The 19,772-nt window shown below is 34.9% G+C and overlaps 1 long non-coding RNA gene across 1 annotated transcript; it reads left to right on the forward strand.

The window, feature by feature from the left end:
* The first annotated feature begins 15,096 nt into the window (after positions 1-15,096).
* Positions 15,097-18,883, forward strand: LOC144358435 (uncharacterized). The gene is made up of 2 exons (XR_013421831.1): positions 15,097-15,137; positions 18,718-18,883. It is a non-coding gene; the product is annotated as an uncharacterized LOC144358435 (long non-coding RNA).
* The last annotated feature ends 889 nt before the right edge of the window (positions 18,884-19,772 follow it).

Below are 19,772 nucleotides of genomic sequence, written 5' to 3' on the forward strand. Positions count from 1 at the left end.
CGAAAAATACACAGGGTCAGAACCCTGACCAACATATTGAAATAAAGTCCAAGATTGGTCGGTTATGTACGTAACTTATCCAAAATGAATTCATAACCATTTTAACACGTAGCCAGGGTAATGAAATTAAACGGTACCCACCGAAAAATACACAGGGTCAGAACCCTGACCAACACATTGAAATAAAGTCCAAGATTGGTCGGTTATGTACGTACTTATCCAAAATGAATTCATAACCATTTTAACACGTAGCCAGGGTAATGAAATTAAACGGTACCCACCGAAAAATACACAGGGTCTGAACCCTGACCAACATATTGAAATAAAGTCCAAGATTGGTCGGTTATGTACGTACTTATCCAAAATGAATTCATAACCATTTTAACACGTAGCCAGGGTAGTGAAATTAAACGGTACCCACCGAAAAATACACAGGGTCAGAACCCTGACCAACACATTGAATTAAAGTCCAAGATTGGTCGGTTACGTACGTACTTATCCAGAGTGACTTCAGACCCATTTTAACACGTAGCCAGGGTAATGAAATTAAACGGTACCCACCGAAAAATACACAGGGTCAGAACCCTGACCAACATATTGAAATAAAGTCCAAGATTGGTCGGTTACGTACGTACTTATCCAAAATGAATTCATAACCATTTTAACACGTAGCCAGGGTAATGAACCAATGCATTGCCTGATATTAAATGTTAACTAACGTTTTAGTACATATGTATAAGCATTCAGTAATTTTAATGAAAAAAAAGTACATTTATCTTAGTAATAGTGACACCTGTTGTTTAGTGTGATGAACCCCCACGGTTGGGTACAGGAGCATAGAAGTTTTTAATTAAAATTGTTTTCCATAAGAAAAATGAAACCATCATACATGGCCTTATAAACAGCCTTTTACTTCATAGTGGGGTGGGTGGAGTAAAGCTGTGATTATTTTTATTACTTTCTGACCATCTAGTTTGCCATTTACCATGTCCATATAAACTAAAGCTCCAGCCAATATCAGATTTGACTACTTGTTTCAAGCTATGGCACTTGGAAATGAGTGTTGTGACATGTGGCAAATGTCCAACTGTCTTGGTTAATAAGATTGGCTATATTTCAACTAGAAACAGGTAAACCAGTATACCTGTATGTACGAAGCCAGTGATCGTTATTCAAGCCAAAGAAACTGCATCTATTTATATAAATACACATGGACAGAGAATATTTTCTTGGAGCACTAAATGTGACAATTGCCCTACTGTCTGTGATAAATATACCACACCAGCTACATAGTGCCCGACGAGGAGTTGGGTAGGTAGTGAAGAAAAACATTGACTGAAGCCTGGCAGAGGACTGAATTGTTGTCAACAGCAACAAACATACTGGGAAAGTCAAAGACAGTGAAAAAACAAACAAACAAAAAACACACAGGCATATAAATACTAACTTTCTAGGATCTTTATTGACTCCAAGTAATCCAGAGTAGAACGAGATGAATCAACGCTATACTCCGCCATCTTTATTTTAATATTAGATGCAACCATTATTCTGTAGGGGACAACGGGTCATAACTTGAGGGGAGTTAACACCCATGATTTTTAAAATGCCTTGATCAATAAGAGTCTAAGTTACAGGGAACATTATTTTCATTTTTCAGTGGACCAATAAATGCATTTGACAGGAAAATAGAAAAACTCTACCACAACAGCAATTAGAACAGCTTGCTGCATTATAAGTATCACTTCCCTGTCAAATTAGTGGTTCATGCTTATTTGAATCTGAACATAACAGGCCAATTCTATCACACCTTGCTAGGCTTGAACTTCCATCCAATCAGAGCATTCCAAATGAACATGATTCTCCACAAAACTAGAGGGCGCTCTGACCAAAAAATTGCCATGATCTAAATAAAAAGAACTGAATGTCCACAGTTATGTCTGTAGGTGTACCTTACCTGCATGCAAAATAAAGTCCAAGATTGGTCGGTTATGTACGTACTTATCCAAAATGAATTCATAACCATTTTAACACGTAGCCAGGGTAATGAAATTAAACGGTACCCACCGAAAAATACACAGGGTCTGAACCCTGACCAACACATTGAAATATAAAGTCCAAGATTGGTCGGTTATGTACGTACTTATCCAAAATGAATTCATAACCATTTTAACACGTAGCCAGGGTAATGAAATTAAACGGTACCCACCGAAAAATACACAGGGTCAGAACCCTGACCAACATATTGAAATAAAGTCCAAGATTGGTCGGTTATGTACGTACTTATCCAGAGTGAATTCATAACCATTTTAACACGTAGCCAGGGTAATGAAATTAAACGGTACCCACCGAAAAATACACAGGGTCAGAACCCTGACCAACATATTGAAATAAAGTCCAAGATTGGTCGGTTATGTACGTACTTATCCAGAGTGAATTCATAACCATTTTAACACGTAGCCAGGGTAATGAAATTAAACGGTACCCACCGAAAAATACACAGGGTCTGAACCCTGACCAACACATTGAAATATAAAGTCCAAGATTGGTCGGTTATGTACGTACTTATCCAAAATGAATTCATAACCATTTTAACACGTAGCCAGGGTAATGAAATTAAACGGTACCCACCGAAAAATACACAGGGTCAGAACCCTGACCAACATATTGAAATAAAGTCCAAGATTGGTCGGTTATGTACGTACTTATCCAGAGTGAATTCATAACCATTTTAACACGTAGCCAGGGTAATGAAATTAAACGGTACCCACCGAAAAATACACAGGGTCAGAACCCTGACCAACATATTGAAATAAAGTCCAAGATTGGTCGGTTATGTACGTACTTATCCAGAGTGAATTCATAACCATTTTAACACGTAGCCAGGGTAATGAAATTAAACGGTACCCACCGAAAAATACACAGGGTCAGAACCCTGACCAACATATTGAAATAAAGTCCAAGATTGGTCGGTTATGTACGTAACTTATCCAAAATGAATTCATAACCATTTTAACACGTAGCCAGGGTAATGAAATTAAACGGTACCCACCGAAAAATACACAGGGTCAGAACCCTGACCAACATATTGAAATAAAGTCCAAGATTGGTCGGTTATGTACGTACTTATCCAAAATGAATTCATAACCATTTTAACACGTAGCCAGGGTAATGAAATTAAACGGTACCCACCGAAAAATACACAGGGTCTGAACCCTGACCAACATATTGAAATAAAGTCCAAGATTGGTCGGTTATGTACGTACTTATCCAAAATGAATTCATAACCATTTTAACACGTAGCCAGGGTAGTGAAATTAAACGGTACCCACCGAAAAATACACAGGGTCAGAACCCTGACCAACACATTGAATTAAAGTCCAAGATTGGTCGGTTACGTACGTACTTATCCAGAGTGACTTCAGACCCATTTTAACACGTAGCCAGGGTAATGAAATTAAACGGTACCCACCGAAAAATACACAGGGTCAGAACCCTGACCAACATATTGAAATAAAGTCCAAGATTGGTCGGTTACGTACGTACTTATCCAAAATGAATTCATAACCATTTTAACACGTAGCCAGGGTAATGAACCAATGCATTGCCTGATATTAAATGTTAACTAACGTTTTAGTACATATGTATAAGCATTCAGTAATTTTAATGAAAAAAAAGTACATTTATCTTAGTAATAGTGACACCTGTTGTTTAGTGTGATGAACCCCCACGGTTGGGTACAGGAGCATAGAAGTTTTTAATTAAAATTGTTTTCCATAAGAAAAATGAAACCATCATACATGGCCTTATAAACAGCCTTTTACTTCATAGTGGGGTGGGTGGAGTAAAGCTGTGATTATTTTTATTACTTTCTGACCATCTAGTTTGCCATTTACCATGTCCATATAAACTAAAGCTCCAGCCAATATCAGATTTGACTACTTGTTTCAAGCTATGGCACTTGGAAATGAGTGTTGTGACATGTGGCAAATGTCCAACTGTCTTGGTTAATAAGATTGGCTATATTTCAACTAGAAACAGGTAAACCAGTATACCTGTATGTACGAAGCCAGTGATCGTTATTCAAGCCAAAGAAACTGCATCTATTTATATAAATACACATGGACAGAGAATATTTTCTTGGAGCACTAAATGTGACAATTGCCCTACTGTCTGTGATAAATATACCACACCAGCTACATAGTGCCCGACGAGGAGTTGGGTAGGTAGTGAAGAAAAACATTGACTGAAGCCTGGCAGAGGACTGAATTGTTGTCAACAGCAACAAACATACTGGGAAAGTCAAAGACAGTGAAAAAACAAACAAACAAAAAACACACAGGCATATAAATACTAACTTTCTAGGATCTTTATTGACTCCAAGTAATCCAGAGTAGAACGAGATGAATCAACGCTATACTCCGCCATCTTTATTTTAATATTAGATGCAACCATTATTCTGTAGGGGACAACGGGTCATAACTTGAGGGGAGTTAACACCCATGATTTTTAAAATGCCTTGATCAATAAGAGTCTAAGTTACAGGGAACATTATTTTCATTTTTCAGTGGACCAATAAATGCATTTGACAGGAAAATAGAAAAACTCTACCACAACAGCAATTAGAACAGCTTGCTGCATTATAAGTATCACTTCCCTGTCAAATTAGTGGTTCATGCTTATTTGAATCTGAACATAACAGGCCAATTCTATCACACCTTGCTAGGCTTGAACTTCCATCCAATCAGAGCATTCCAAATGAACATGATTCTCCACAAAACTAGAGGGCGCTCTGACCAAAAAATTGCCATGATCTAAATAAAAAGAACTGATATATATATATATATATATATATATATATATATATATATATCTTTTACAATATTCTTAAAAACCTTTACATACGAGTCTACTGACAACTTCGTATGAACGTTGTTACTGTCTAATATCCCCGTAAACTGTGCCGATTCTGTCTTTCACTTGCACTAGTGCAAACACTTAGTTATTTACAGACATGTGTATTATTGTAAAATTATAAAACCAAGAAATACAGCAAAATTTTTATTTTGGGAAAACAAATTTCACCACGGTATCAATGGGGCACTCATTGCTCTGATTATATATTGCATAGCATTTAGACTTGATTGTATTGCATAGTGCATAATCTCAATTATATTGTGGAGGTTCAATTATTCTGCATAGCGTGTAAGCTCGATTTGTTGCATAGCGTGTAGACTCAATTATATTGAATAATATGTAGGCTTCATTATATTGCATAGAGTGTGGACATTATAGAATATATAAATATAGAATTATATTGCATAGCATGCAGGCTCAATTATATATCATAGCATGTAGGTTCAATTAATTAGCATTGCGTGTGGACTTGATTATATTTCATAGCGAGCGGGCTCGATTTATTATATAGCATGTAGGCCAAATTACATTTCATAGCGTTTGGGCTAAATTATATTGTATAGCTTGCAGGTTCGATTATATTGCATAGCGTGTAGGCTAAATTATATTGCAGTGTGTATGCTCAATTATATTAGCTTGTAAGCTGGATTATATTGTGGAACATGTAAGCTCGATTATATTGAATAGCAAATAGGTTCATTTATATTGCATAGCGTGTATGTCCAATTATATTGCATATCATGTAGGCTCAATTATATTGCACAGCGTGTAGGCTCAATTATATTAGCTTGTAAGCTGAATTATATTGTGGAACATTTAGGCTTGATTATATAGCATAGAGCATAGAGTGTATTCTCGATTATATTGCATCGCGTGTAGTCTCGATTATATTGCTTAGCATGTAAACTCTATTTTATTGCATAACATGTAATCATTTGCACTTCGGTTGAGATTATTATTAGCATATGTTGTCACTTGGTCTTGATTTGTATATATCAACGATGATCTCTGGGATAATTTTACGAATCCTATATGTCATGATTACAGTTATAAATGGCGGTCAATTATACAGGGCTTTCGTGTATGGTGGTTTACTCACTGTTATTGGCATATATCAGTATGTAAAACAACGTCAAGCTAACACAGGTATTGTCTACAACCACCAAATAGTCTGTCACACATGTACAAGTATGACATTATCTATGTTTGGTTGTACAGAACTATAATGAAAAGGGAATAAAGTGTTCAATAATTTGTTAAGAACATTACTTTCATTGATGTGTGAAAAATCCATTAGCGACTAAGATAACCAGCTAATCGGCACTGGTATACATCGACTGTTCCGTGTTACAGCATTCAATAGAAAAGGCACTTGAATCCGGCTTGCATATGCTGAAGAAAGAAAGGATTTGGAAACACTGCACGGAGCGTCGGAAGGACAAAAAGGTTGGTCGAAAAATCGCTAACTATCCTAGAATATCAAAGAGACTGACAGAAATTAGTAAATTTGAAAACGTTTGAAGGAACTGAAAAACATTTTTAAAAGTCAAATATGTTGGTTCAAAAGTTGTTAATAAAAGTTAATATAATTTGATAAGCGACAATGGTCAACACTGGTGACAGACTATTTCCAATAAAAGTTGAGTATCTTCAATTCTAGTTAATAGTAACTCTAGACATCAGTAAAACGATTTAAAAATATGCAGACGGAACTCTGATTGATATCTAGATAATATATCAGTAATGGACTTTAAGAAAACATTTAACAAAAAATACACTACAACGAAATCGGCAAAAAATAAACAAATTTATATGTACACACAAGGTGATACCATATCTGCAATCAGAATAAAAGTGATATAAAGTTAAACCAATACACACAGAAAAATCAGACGATAATCTCCCAATAACCGTTTTGGTGTTTAGTTTGTTACTTTGTCCTAGTCAACATATTAGTGGTTATGTTGTGCTTTGCTTCTGTTAAATTTAAAAATCTGATGTCCCGATAGCCTTACTGGAGATGTGTATTTTATTTCGTTTTGAAAACCAATAACAAAAGCGTGAAAAGTGACATCATTAGATTCAACTCTGTGGAAGACTACATGAATGTTCCTTCGTTATTTACTTTTTAATTATTCACCTCAATGTTTTACCACTGATACATTGATATGTATGCCGATGATTTAATTCAAATCTAAAAAGTATTCAGAATCGGTTGTCAGCATCTTTTATTTTATGTTTTTGTCATATTATCTCAAACCCTGCAAGTAAAAGTGTGCATGGAATCATGGGAAGAAACTGTGTTCATTGCCGTATGATAACTGTCATAAAGTGATGGACAGGTCATACCACTGTGCAGGACAATTTAAATCTACCAGGTGTGCTTGTAATTTCCATAACAAGCGATGTTTACAACTCTGGAAGGAAAATTGCGATCTACCAGGTGTGCTTGTGATTCACATAACAAAGTTTGCCTACGTGAGACAGCTGCTGGCAAGACCACATTCTAATTGACTCATGTGAAACCCCAAGTGGTGTCCCTGAATCTGGGCCATTTATGCCTATAAATAGACTAGACGGAGGACAGTTGGGATCTATCTTTTCAACTGAGTACCCTTTGTATAGCTGCTGCGATATTGTGAGTCAAGTGAAACAGGCTTCAACAATCACACTGTGAGACTTGTATGAACTACTCTGCGATCTCCTGCTATCAGCGGTGTCCTCCAGAATAACAGTGTTTCTCTGCAAGCAAGACCCATGTATGTTTTCGTCGTTTTGTTGCAGTAGCCATTGAATGTCATCAATTTCCACATCCTGAAACTGTGATTTATCACCAGTGCACACGTTCCTTGGCAATACCATATATTAGTGAATTTATTCATTGTATTTTTCTGTGCTTGTTTCTTGTAATTCGTTTAAGAAGTATTAAAACCAGGAGCTTTAAGTTGATATTTTGGTGTCTGTGTATTTTATTTCCATTACTATTATTGCCTTGTCTACTCATTCTGGCGATGAAAGAACCTCTTGTCCAGTGTAAGTTCTATGTGGCCCCTCTCAATATCAATAAGCAGGCCTTATACTGTGACTGGTGTAAATTGGTATGTTTAACCATACTCATTCACGGGCCTTAGCGAAAATATGACCCAGCGAATAGATAAGCTCGCTACAGTAAATGGACATCATGTATAATAAAATAATAATCAAATGATGATGCAAGATAACTTGTCATGTAAATACGTTGCATTGTGATTCCCTTTACATTCATATACAACACATAGCTGTAATTTTGAATTACTGTTTGTAATATTTTGAGTTGATGATTTGACTCGTGACCTTTCATGTCAATACACTAAAACCTAAAAATAGACAAAGCCAAACACATACAAATACTTACGATAATTCCTACGAACACCCCAAGATATGTTGGGCGACTTGTGCGAATTTGGGAGCATCACATTGATGGGGCAGCAACAATTCAGCAAGTATTGCAATATAACAGACTTCACTCCATCGACATCATCTGATATAAAGTGTGTGAATCGTGACTTGAGTTGATTTTTAAGAACAATTTATGTATATACAAATGTATATACAATATATACAAGCCCTAAATATAATTTCAGGTGTGCCAATTTTGAGCTTACCAAATGGCAGTAATGTGTGCTGAACCACGTTCTTCCCACCTAACAACATCAATTTTGGTGTTTACTTCATTAATAACAGATAAAACGTGTCTTATTGTATATGTAGTATTCTCCAATATCACCAGCAAAGCGTCTATCTTGTGGTGATGGTACTGGTCCTTCTTGTGGTGATGTTTCATTGCAGTTGGTTCTTCATGATAATGGTACTGGTCTTTTGTGTGGTCACGATGATAGAGAACAAGCCATGCATGGCACAGTCCCTGTTAGTTATCAAATTTAAGATATATAGTTTTGTTTATAGTAATATAGCTGGAATATAACCATGTCAGGAATATGATTTTTTAACATTAAAATGATTGACATTTGTATCTGATCGTCAAACAAGTACTTGTCCATATTGAGAAATATTGCTCTGGAACAGCATTCAAAATCAGCCATGTTGAATACACGTATATATATATAACATGATGTATAACGAATATATAAAATTTGAATATAATCAGTCAAAGCATTTAAGAGATATGGCTCTCGAAGCCCAATCATTAAAACAAAATGGCCGCGAGACAGCTATTTTGAATCCAATCTGACAAATAAAATGATGTGCATCAGGAACCTGTAATGTCTAATGTATGTACTAAGTTTGAACGAAATCCATCCATAAATGCCAGAAATGCTTGATATTTGATGATTTTTTAGCACAAAAATGACCACCATTCGGCCATTTTGAATAGGATCGTCAAACCAATATATCTGTCTATCTATGACATGATGTATAATGAATATTTAAAATTTGAACATAATCAGTGGAAGCAAGTCAGACATATGGCACGAGAACCACATTCATTAAAACAAAATGGCCGCCAGTCGGTCATTTTGAATCTAATCTGAAAAACAAAATTATTTGCATCAAGGTCCCATAATGTCTAATGTATACACCAAGTTTGAACAAAATGAGAAATGCTTGATTTTTATGATTTTTCAGCACAAAAATGGCCGCCATTCCGCCATCTTGATTCAGATTGTAAAACAAAATGATGTGCATCAAGGGCCTATAATGTTTAACGTATATACTAATTTTGAACAAAATCGATCTGTAAACAGCCGAAAAATGCTTGATTTTAATGATTTTTAGCACAAAAATGGCCGCCATTCGGCTATCTTGAATCAGACCGTGAACCAAATGGACGTGCATATGTATAATATCATGTATGATGTATGTTTGAAGTTTGATTGTTATTGGTCCAGGCATTTCTAAGATACAGGTCCAGACGCACGCACGCACACACGCACGCACGCACACACGGATGTCAAAACATAAGTCCCCGTTTTCGGACTGCGTCTGAACGGGGACTTAAAATAGATAAATGCAAATATTAGATCTTGTAAACTCATCAGTTCGAAATTTTGAAATATGAAGTGCACCCATTTATCTTTACTAACTATTGACTCAACTCTTTATTTTTATTTCAGTGTTTAAAGAGTTAACATTACTCGATACAGATCACCTCGTTAATATCATAAAAAATGTACAAGTCAGTAATTGGTGTTGCATTACCTGTGGCATCTGACATGTCAGAGTAACTAAATGTAAGCCATGTAGTACCTGAAATATACATAAATGCTAAATATACATAAATTAATCATAGATAAAATACATCAACATCAACATTGTGAACTCATTTATATTACATTACATTTCATTACAATATAATACGTATACATGCGGCGCACATAATAATGTTATTTTTGCCATGCTTTTTTTCACTGTATTGTCTCTTCAAATATGTACAATGTAAGGCAAACATTCAAGTGATTAATTTTATTTGAATGTAATCATAGGCTATAATCTCATTTTATCGTATTCATGTAGTCTGTTTTACCTTATACAGGGTGAATCACCAGAAAGGGAATCGGACATTATCAATCCCAGGTGAACCTGGGTAAACGGTATATAAATATTGTCCATACAATACTGTTATGATTATCCAGACAATACTGTTATGATTATCCAGATCTCTTCTACATCAGTACTAGTAGTATTTTGGTTGATGCAATGTTTTTTTAGGAAATAAGTACAAAGTAATATACCTATACACCCTCTAAAATAAACTTATCAATTGCAATGATACGACCGAAGTCGGGGTATTTTTTTTTCGGACGCCAAGCCAGTGGTGTGTGTAACTGCCTACAAACCTGAGCTCTGTCTTGACAGGTGCAAAACTATTTCCAATATTTCCGTCAGATTCACACCTGAAATACTAAAAACGAATGGGGCACAAGAGTCGAAAGTTGGTGGCCTCGTTTCTATTATTGCATAATGTGGCTCGCAACGGTGCCCGATTATAATCAACGTTTCAGTCAAAACTCCATCGATTATGGCATCCTGCCAGATAAATGATATATTTAGTAAGCTAGTTTTAACAAAATAAACACGATAAAATGATTCAGCAAACAGCAGCGATTCCAAAGTTCAACAACACAGTAAAAAGTAGCAAATATTAACTCCTACCCATCATGCTTTCAGTGAACTCTCCTGAAACACTGTTTATTTTTAGTTCAACTAGTTGTAACAAGATCAGTGTCTTCACCTTCCAACTCGTGATGTTCAGTTCAGTTTGGTCAGATGTATTCTCATACATGATAATATAAGGTAAGTATGTCATCGTTATTTCAACGTTTATTGTTAAGCTGCACTTTTACAATGAGCAGGGCCAAAATATACATTAGCTTTACAACTACCAGTAGAATTAAGAGTATATGAAACGTGCACCGGTGGAACCGACGCGATGTGACGGGAATTAGCATGGTTGAGTTTAAAGGTCTCTCAGTTGAGTCAAAGCTTGGTGCATGCAGTACAATGTACATGTTTACTTAAACATAATTTCGTATGCTTTGCCGTAAAGTCGGTGTTATTTATTTGCTTTACTCCCTATATTATCGACTATTACAAGTTTACACTTATGTACGTTGAGTCTTACCGTCAGTTCAGTCAGATCTGAGGGATTTTGTTCTAATATTTCGCTACTATATTTGATGTGGACGAGAAAGGACAGGTTTCCTTGTCTCTGCACGTAATATTCTTGATTAAATAGAATTTGTTAGAGAACGTCTGGTGGCCAGGGGAAAGACTAGCTATATTGTGTAGCTCGACGATTTGGTTTGACACGAGAACAAAACAGAACAAAACATTTTTACTTTGTTTTGCCTTACGTACTATTTTATCAGCTTCTATGAGTATACAGCGGAAATGCAAACCTGTGTTTGTTTAGTTTTGTTCAATAGCAGTATCCGTATGAATATCAATCCAATAATAATTTAATCCTGCATATCTTTCGTATTTGTTTTTCGTTATGGGTGAATAAAGCATGAAACCATAACTGTGATTCAGCATCCAACACGTTATACTTGCAACTTAGCTAAATGATTTGGTCCCGGACCTGGCATACGACCATTATAGATATATCAAACGTAAAATAAAGCTTGTATCATTTCAGTTGACAGATTGATTTAACCTTAATATGTTGTATTCATGTTTGGGGCTACTTCAGGTACCTCTCACTCATGCGTGCATTTATACACTTGGCACACTGCTATATTATATTATTTATTAGTGGTAAAACAATTATTCGTAATCACTGTAACCATGGCGTTAATTACCCTCATCAGTGCAAGGATCACATGGTTTCATATTTTGATTGAGGTAATCTGTTGTTCAACAATATTCGCCGGACGATTTTATCAATATCCCACTGTACATGGCTGGTGTAGATATAATTCGTGATGGCAGACTGTGATTGAAATTGACGTGTAACAAACATTGTGTTCAGTATTTACAGTAGACAAGTTTTACCTGCTGAGCCAATGATGTTAGAAGACGTTTTGTCGTTTTGCAGTATTATACAACAGCCATGCGTGTTATTCGACAAAGTAAAGCGATAGAGATGATATCCAGACGAATGGTCTGCGGTAAACTATGACCCAAGCGGTTGAATTCATACTTGCAATGTTATATAATAGATGACGGATCAATAATTCAGAGCTGGAAGAAAATATAATCAGTCAGAACGCTAGGACTCCTACCATCAAATCTGAACCCAAATGATCACTGTTCGTGTCTGTTTCTTTTACAAGCAGAACGAAATCAAGACTTAGTACTCCAAGAGCCCGTGTTCTGGCTCATAGTCAATTTAACGCAAACATTCTTTACTGATAATCCTAAATAATAAATGAATTAACTTACTTCTTTTACTCTTACAGTCGAAATGAAAAAAAGAGTGTTACTGTGTCAGACTTTAACCCGGTCAAAGTGCATCTTATTGATTTGTGTTGTTTTAGTCATCGTGTTTCTGACTGTCTATTACCGAGGTAACCACCATATGATTATTCTACTCTATTCTCTATTCAATACACTGTACGCCCTAAAATGAAAAAAAACACGTACTGTAATGTCATAGTAATAAATGAGTTGTGCTTTTCAAACAAATTTAAATTGCAGTGAATATTGATTTAAATATTATAAATGTGTACTTACTTCGATGTAATGCCAAAGACCTTATCCATTGACGCTGATTTAAATGTTTATTTCTGTATGCGTAAATGGCAAATTGTATGCCCATGTTTTTTTTCAGCTCAGGGGAAAGCGCTAATTGGGTTTTATGATTCTCAGGATTCCATAGTCAGCGTGTTAATAAACAAAATAGGTCTCACGAAAGATACTAAGGTAAGCTGCCTTTCAACAATTTTTTTTGTTTCTCTGTTTCTCAAAGGTAAAACGACTACGTACATATTTATTGTTAACTTTAGTTGAACTAATTAATGATTAACATTATCAATGTTCTTTACACAGAGCACTGACTTGATGGAAATCCAGAAAAGGCGTCTTAGACACATCCAGCAAGTATGTGCAGATAAGAAATGGAATACATCAAATTATCATAAACCGAAAAAGACGTCAAAATTGATTTTCAATGACAAATATAAATTCCTCTACTGCAGAATTGCCAAAATTGGTACCACTAGTTGGAAACGAATTCTGTTAGTTTTATCAGGAGTTGTTAATAGTACAATGACAGATTACGGCTTCAGAAAACTTCATGACTACAAGTATTCAACCATGTCTTTGCTCGGGCATAATAAAAATAACTATACCTCTTTTTTATTTGTACGCCATCCTTTTCGACGACTATTATCTGCATATAGGGATAAATTTGAAAGACCAATTCCGGCGCCTTATGTAAAAATAGGACAACGCATAATTTCTTATTATCGTCCGAATGCTTCTGAATCAGACAAACATAGCGGCACAAATGTTTCGTTTTATGAATTTGTTAGATTTCTGTTGAATGAAAAACAGCAATCTAATTTTAATGAACACTGGGATTTCCAGCACAAAATCTGTGCGGTATGTGAACGATCTTACGATTTCATTGGTCATTTTGAAAATATTGTAGAAGAATCAAACTATATACTTCATTCTATTGGAGTTAATAATGTCTTCTTCCCGGAAAATGAATATAATTTCCATGCTACAAACAGCTCTGACGAAAATATTTATTTAAAATATTTCTCCCAAATTCCACCAGAGGAAATTGTTAAGCTATATGAATTATATAGAATGGATTTTGAACTGTTTGGATATTCTTTTCCAAAGGAACTATTTTAAGCCATTTGTTAAATGAGTATGTTTATCGTGAATAGACAACAAGAATAACTGGTTAGTACAAGCACTGGGTTGCAATATCTTGATTTGACATTTGACAAATAAAATATTTGGTAATGGTAACAAGCTTAATATTTGTCATTTCATATTAATTGGAAATGTATTTCTCGAACACAGTCCACGATCAGGCCTTGTATCAAACATTATGTGGGACAGTATGAGGTTTTGTATTAAATATTCATGATCTTTCTATTATAACACTTGAGTGAGCCAGCAAATCGTCATGTGTCTTACCCTTAACATTGGATTGTTTGCATTCAAATCTCCATCTGTAACACATTGATGTGAAATGTAGTTGTTAGCAAGGGTATTGTTTGAGAGTGTTTTTGCGTCAAGGCACGCGATCTGACTGCTATATGTAATTTAATATAAATTGAAAAGACATTAGCTTTAGTCTTTTATAGGTAAATCAGATGATTTTATTACACCTTTTCGATAAAAGTCAATATTTTTCAACTTTAGTTTCACATGAAATATGGAAGGGTGTATGGTTGTAATAAAATGTTAACTAATGAAATGTAGAAATAAAAATAGGGATTTGACGGCATATTGGGTTATTAGAAAGTTTCAAAAATGCGCAGAAATTAGTACTTCAGAGGCTACAACTTGTGTGAAATAATGTACTTGCAAAACTACGAAGCGCATCATCAATTATTCGTATGATTTATTAATTATTTTGGTGAAAATGGCGACTTGACTCTTTTTCCCAACAGCTCCAGAATGATCCGAGGCCACTTATAATTGGCTGCGTTAATTTAATTTTGAAGTCCCCATCAACAAATCATTTGTTTTATTTCCACAAGGTTTATCACTGATTCTCCAGAAGCCAGATTCACAAGCAAGCTGCTTTGAAGTTTGAGGTGAGGAATTATGATTAAGTATTAAACAGCTACTGTCGCTGATAGGCTACTCGCGCTGTCAGTCATTTTGCCGGTTTTAAAAACTGATAATACAAACTTGTATTTTAAATCTTCCTAATTCAAATAACTGTATATTAAGTAGATGTAAAGAGGTGGACATAATTTGCATTTATTTACCAAACATGAACTATTAGATGGTTTATTTCAGATATAATCGGACTATTGCCACGCACGGGTGCTCCAGGTCATTGTAATTGACTACTTATTCATGTGGGTTAGAGTACTAATCTGTTCGTATATTTACCTATAATTCATATTGGTACACAATGTCATTTAAACTTACTGTACAAACGTCACGACAATCTCGTGTTGGCAGATATTTCACCAACTTAAGGCTGTACATATATTAGCCTAGTTTGAATTGCCAATACATCACATTTATTTAAGGATATATGCAGTCGTCAATTTAAATTGGCGATACCACAACACAGTCCCTACATGATAGAACATGTAAGAATTCGACGTCCATAAATGGGGAATGTGACCTATGAACCCCAAATCAAACAAATCAATCAATTGTACAATCAGTGGCATAGGGACTATCCATTCCGCAAATAAGAACGTTGGTGGCCACCTAAATTGTCATGTCATATTGAATTTCTCAAGATGATAACATTGAACAAGCGTGGGTTTTTATTTGCAAATAGTCTTCAGACAACAATTTTTCAAAAAACAACTTAGAATTCTCAAACACCGACCAGTCGAAACCAATAAAGAAAAGTATGCCAATTTACAAAATACTAAAACATTGCATATTTCAAACAAAAGCATATTCATTCAAATTACTGACCTCCTTCTTCCTATACACACTGAATATCTCATAGAGTTTTCTTAAACTTCCTATGTATGTCTGTAATATATCACGGACTTTTACAGATAGGGAAATTCAGTGCAATATTGAAGCCATCGGCCAAGATACGTGACTTACTTATATCTCAAGCACTTTTACAGATAGGGCACACAACTAGTGCGATATTGAAGCCATTAAGAAGTTTTTGCCTTGTGTTATCGCGGGTATAAAAACCTTTAAAGTTGATTCGTAATAGTTTAACCGTCGTTAAAATATATTCATAATAATTATAATGTCAATCATTCAAGGTTTGAATTGGGGTGACAGTTTTGTGCATCGTTGAAATGGAGATGTAGTCAACCACAATACAAGGTTTGCATTTTGAAACGTTCATACACGTAATCCAGTTAACAATTAACAAAAAACTTCTAGCTTTCACGCAACTATACACATTTTTTTCTTGGTTGCTGTGAGACCAAAAGATGAAATTATGTGAGAATATGATTGAAGTTTGATATGGCATTAAAATGAAGAATTTCTGATAGGTTTAAAATAATTGCTTGCAGAAATAATACTAAATAAGATGTAATTTTGATTGTTGTTACGATTTGCAACTCCTATTATTAAAGTGTTTGAAGGAGATAAAAATACGCTATAGTTATCCACAATACCAGTAGTACCAGTAACTGGCTGAGCTTGTCGTTATATTCAACCTCAAACGTGTATCTTTAGCAGCAGTGTAGTATATTTTCAGTGTAGTAATTCTGCTTATATCTCAAATTCACGCGGTTCAATTAGGTCCAAACTTAGTTCACATACAATTGTTTCTTAGCAAAAAAAAATATGTGTGTCACAATTCAATTTAAGATGGTCGTTTGGTACCCAAAAATATTTTTGGCTCACACGTTATAGTCCCGCAGGCTGGTTAGATTAGAAGATGGTCGACTGACACAATCTTCAATTATTTTTGCTCAATTCTGCTTATATCTCAAATTAATATTGATATATTGGTTCAAACATGGTACACAGGTGTTGTGTTCCAGCACAACAATGGAATTTTGCCAACAAAAGACGGTATACTGGCAGCCATTCAAATGCACGTTTTGAACATGTTTAGAATGTGTTGTTTTAAACATGGTATGATTGTTTGATATGTTTAAATTTGTGTCGGACGATGTTCGCCAATTGGACCTGCAATGCACAATGACAACCCCTGCTTTAAAACTGGTATCATGAAAGTCGTTGCATCACTGCATGGTGCTTTATATCGACAGTTCTGTTGGTGGACTATATTTCAACAGTCGATGTCTGCTCTAGCAGGTATATAGTTTGAATTTAGGTTAATGTATCATCATTGACAGATTTTTTCGCAAAAATATGTTGCAAACTACGTGGTTATGAAAAAACACTGAAATCGTTAAATGTATCTGATCCTCAGTCCTAAAAGAAATCACATACATACATCAAGTGCTTTTCTTAAAATTCTGTTGTATGTTGCCCTCTATGACCATTCTGTGCAAATTTGTTTTCATCTTGCGGGTCATGCCTATGAGTTATAAGGAATTTAAAATAGTTTCTCCTCTGATAAAGTGTATCAGAGGGTATTGGTTTGATGTACATGTATAATGGCTTGATATAATGTGAGGGTTGACTGTGTTGTAATATCAAGAGAAGGCTGCTTTTATTACTTTTCACTTTATGATGAATCTTGGCGAATTGGTACATTTTGGCTGATAGTGTGTATCAAAATATTGTGGCCTCCTATGTAAAGATGCATTGTTGTTCCCAATATTAGTTTTTGCTGCGAGAGTGAAAGCTTACACAAAATTTCCAAACAGTGCTTGTTTGCATGTATCGAACTAAGTACTATATATATTTCTATAATGTTTAGGGCCTGTATCCTAGAAATCAGTCCTGTATTTTGTTTTTACTGGACTTAAATGAGATAATTTTGTTCGTGACTGTTATTTTTGCTCGCTTTTCTCAATGCCAAATCTTAGATATTTGTGCTGTTCTATGTTTAAATTGGAACATGGTAATTTGGTGATTTCAAGTTCAACAGGCTGGTATGTTTTATAACACTATTTGTTTACATGAGTCATCTGACAATCTGGAGACATTGACCTGCATATGTGACACATGATATAGACAAATTATTGCCACTCTTCCATCGTGTATGAATACATATCAATATCATTTTGGTATGTTATTGTCCAGCTTGGCTTTGATAATATTAATTTATATTATGATTAAATTAGAATTGATTCAAATCTCAAATAAATCCTTAACTGTCAGAGCCAAATCAATCAATGGCATGGATTGGCGACAGTTTTCAAGAATACAGGGATTAATTTATGAATACATGAAAAAGTATTATGTTTACAACCTCCTGCATCACGCATACATAAGTGGAGGTGATTCAAATCTCAAATATAATACGTAACTGTCAGAGTCAATTTAATTAAACAATAGAGCATGTATTTATCCAATTACAGTTAAGTGACATTAAATGTTACATATACTTTATTATATACTCCACTCAGATGTATTTAAATGCACAACTACAGGCACAACTACAGAAATACAGAACTTTACATTATTTACCACATTCTGGAGACCACTGCACTATTTCCCTTCTGCCTAAGTACAATATATACAAATGTAAAGAATAACATTCTAGATGAAATGTTGCAAATATACCTTCAAAGTTATTGTCATGTTTATTTTTAGGTCAAGTGCTTTCCTTTTTAGCCAGTGTTAGCTGAAATTAGTTGATGGCCAAGCTAGATTGACGAAGTTTAGATGAAAATAGTTTGAAGATATATTATATTTTAATACTTTTCTTAATGCACTCTATGTCACAATGTAATATTTAATAAAAACACACAGAATATAACATTTTGAGTTTGTGTTAAAATAGATGTTGTCTTCTGGGGCTATTTCTTGTGTCTCAGGCGTGGGATCCCTGCAACGTGTCACTGTTGAGACGTAATGTAACTGGTGATTCTACCAAACAAAGATCACTCTATGGTAACTTGAAACCACATGATAAAAAGGTAGTTCCAAATATTGCACATTTTATTTGATTTACCTGTCATACATTTCGTTTTGAGAACCTGATTAGTATACTGAGCGTTCACATAAGTATGCAATCTGAGTGTATTCTCTTTTACACTGATTGTGAGCCAGATAACAAATGGTGGTTTCAAGCCAAACAGCTGACACCAGTTTTAAAAATCATCAACAGAACTGCGCCAACAACTGTTTTTAATCAAACTCTTAATCCAAATTGCCAAGCTTCAGATATTGATAGAAAGGGGAGGTGTATACTTTGATGCTGATGTTATTGTGCTTCGATATTATGACTATGTCGCTGCAAAGGATAAAAACGACGCTCTCATTTTTGCTGAAAAATAATCTCGGTCTTTAAGATATTTTTATAACTCTTACCAAGACTATGTTAAGAACTGCTGGGGATGTAGTTATGTTTTAAAGCAAAACAAATTTTAGCAAAATGTCATTGGGATCTATTGCACATTGAACCAACCAGTCTGAATGAACCTCCCCTGAACAAATGGCAGCAAATACTCCTCGAAAAATACAAATGGCAAGATGAACAGTTTTCTATTCATGTATATTTTCGAACATATTGGAGTAGAACTCTACATTACGACTTCACAGCAGAAAATATAAGGTACCTTAACACTGGTTTTGGAGAAATGTGCCGATACATTTACTATGGATCACCCACCTTGATTCATTAATGCTAACAATAACCAAAAACG

Source organism: Saccoglossus kowalevskii, chromosome 9, assembly GCF_978046115.1.
Source record: "Saccoglossus kowalevskii chromosome 9, keSacKowa6.1, whole genome shotgun sequence".
Taxonomy (NCBI): domain Eukaryota; kingdom Metazoa; phylum Hemichordata; class Enteropneusta; family Harrimaniidae; genus Saccoglossus; species Saccoglossus kowalevskii.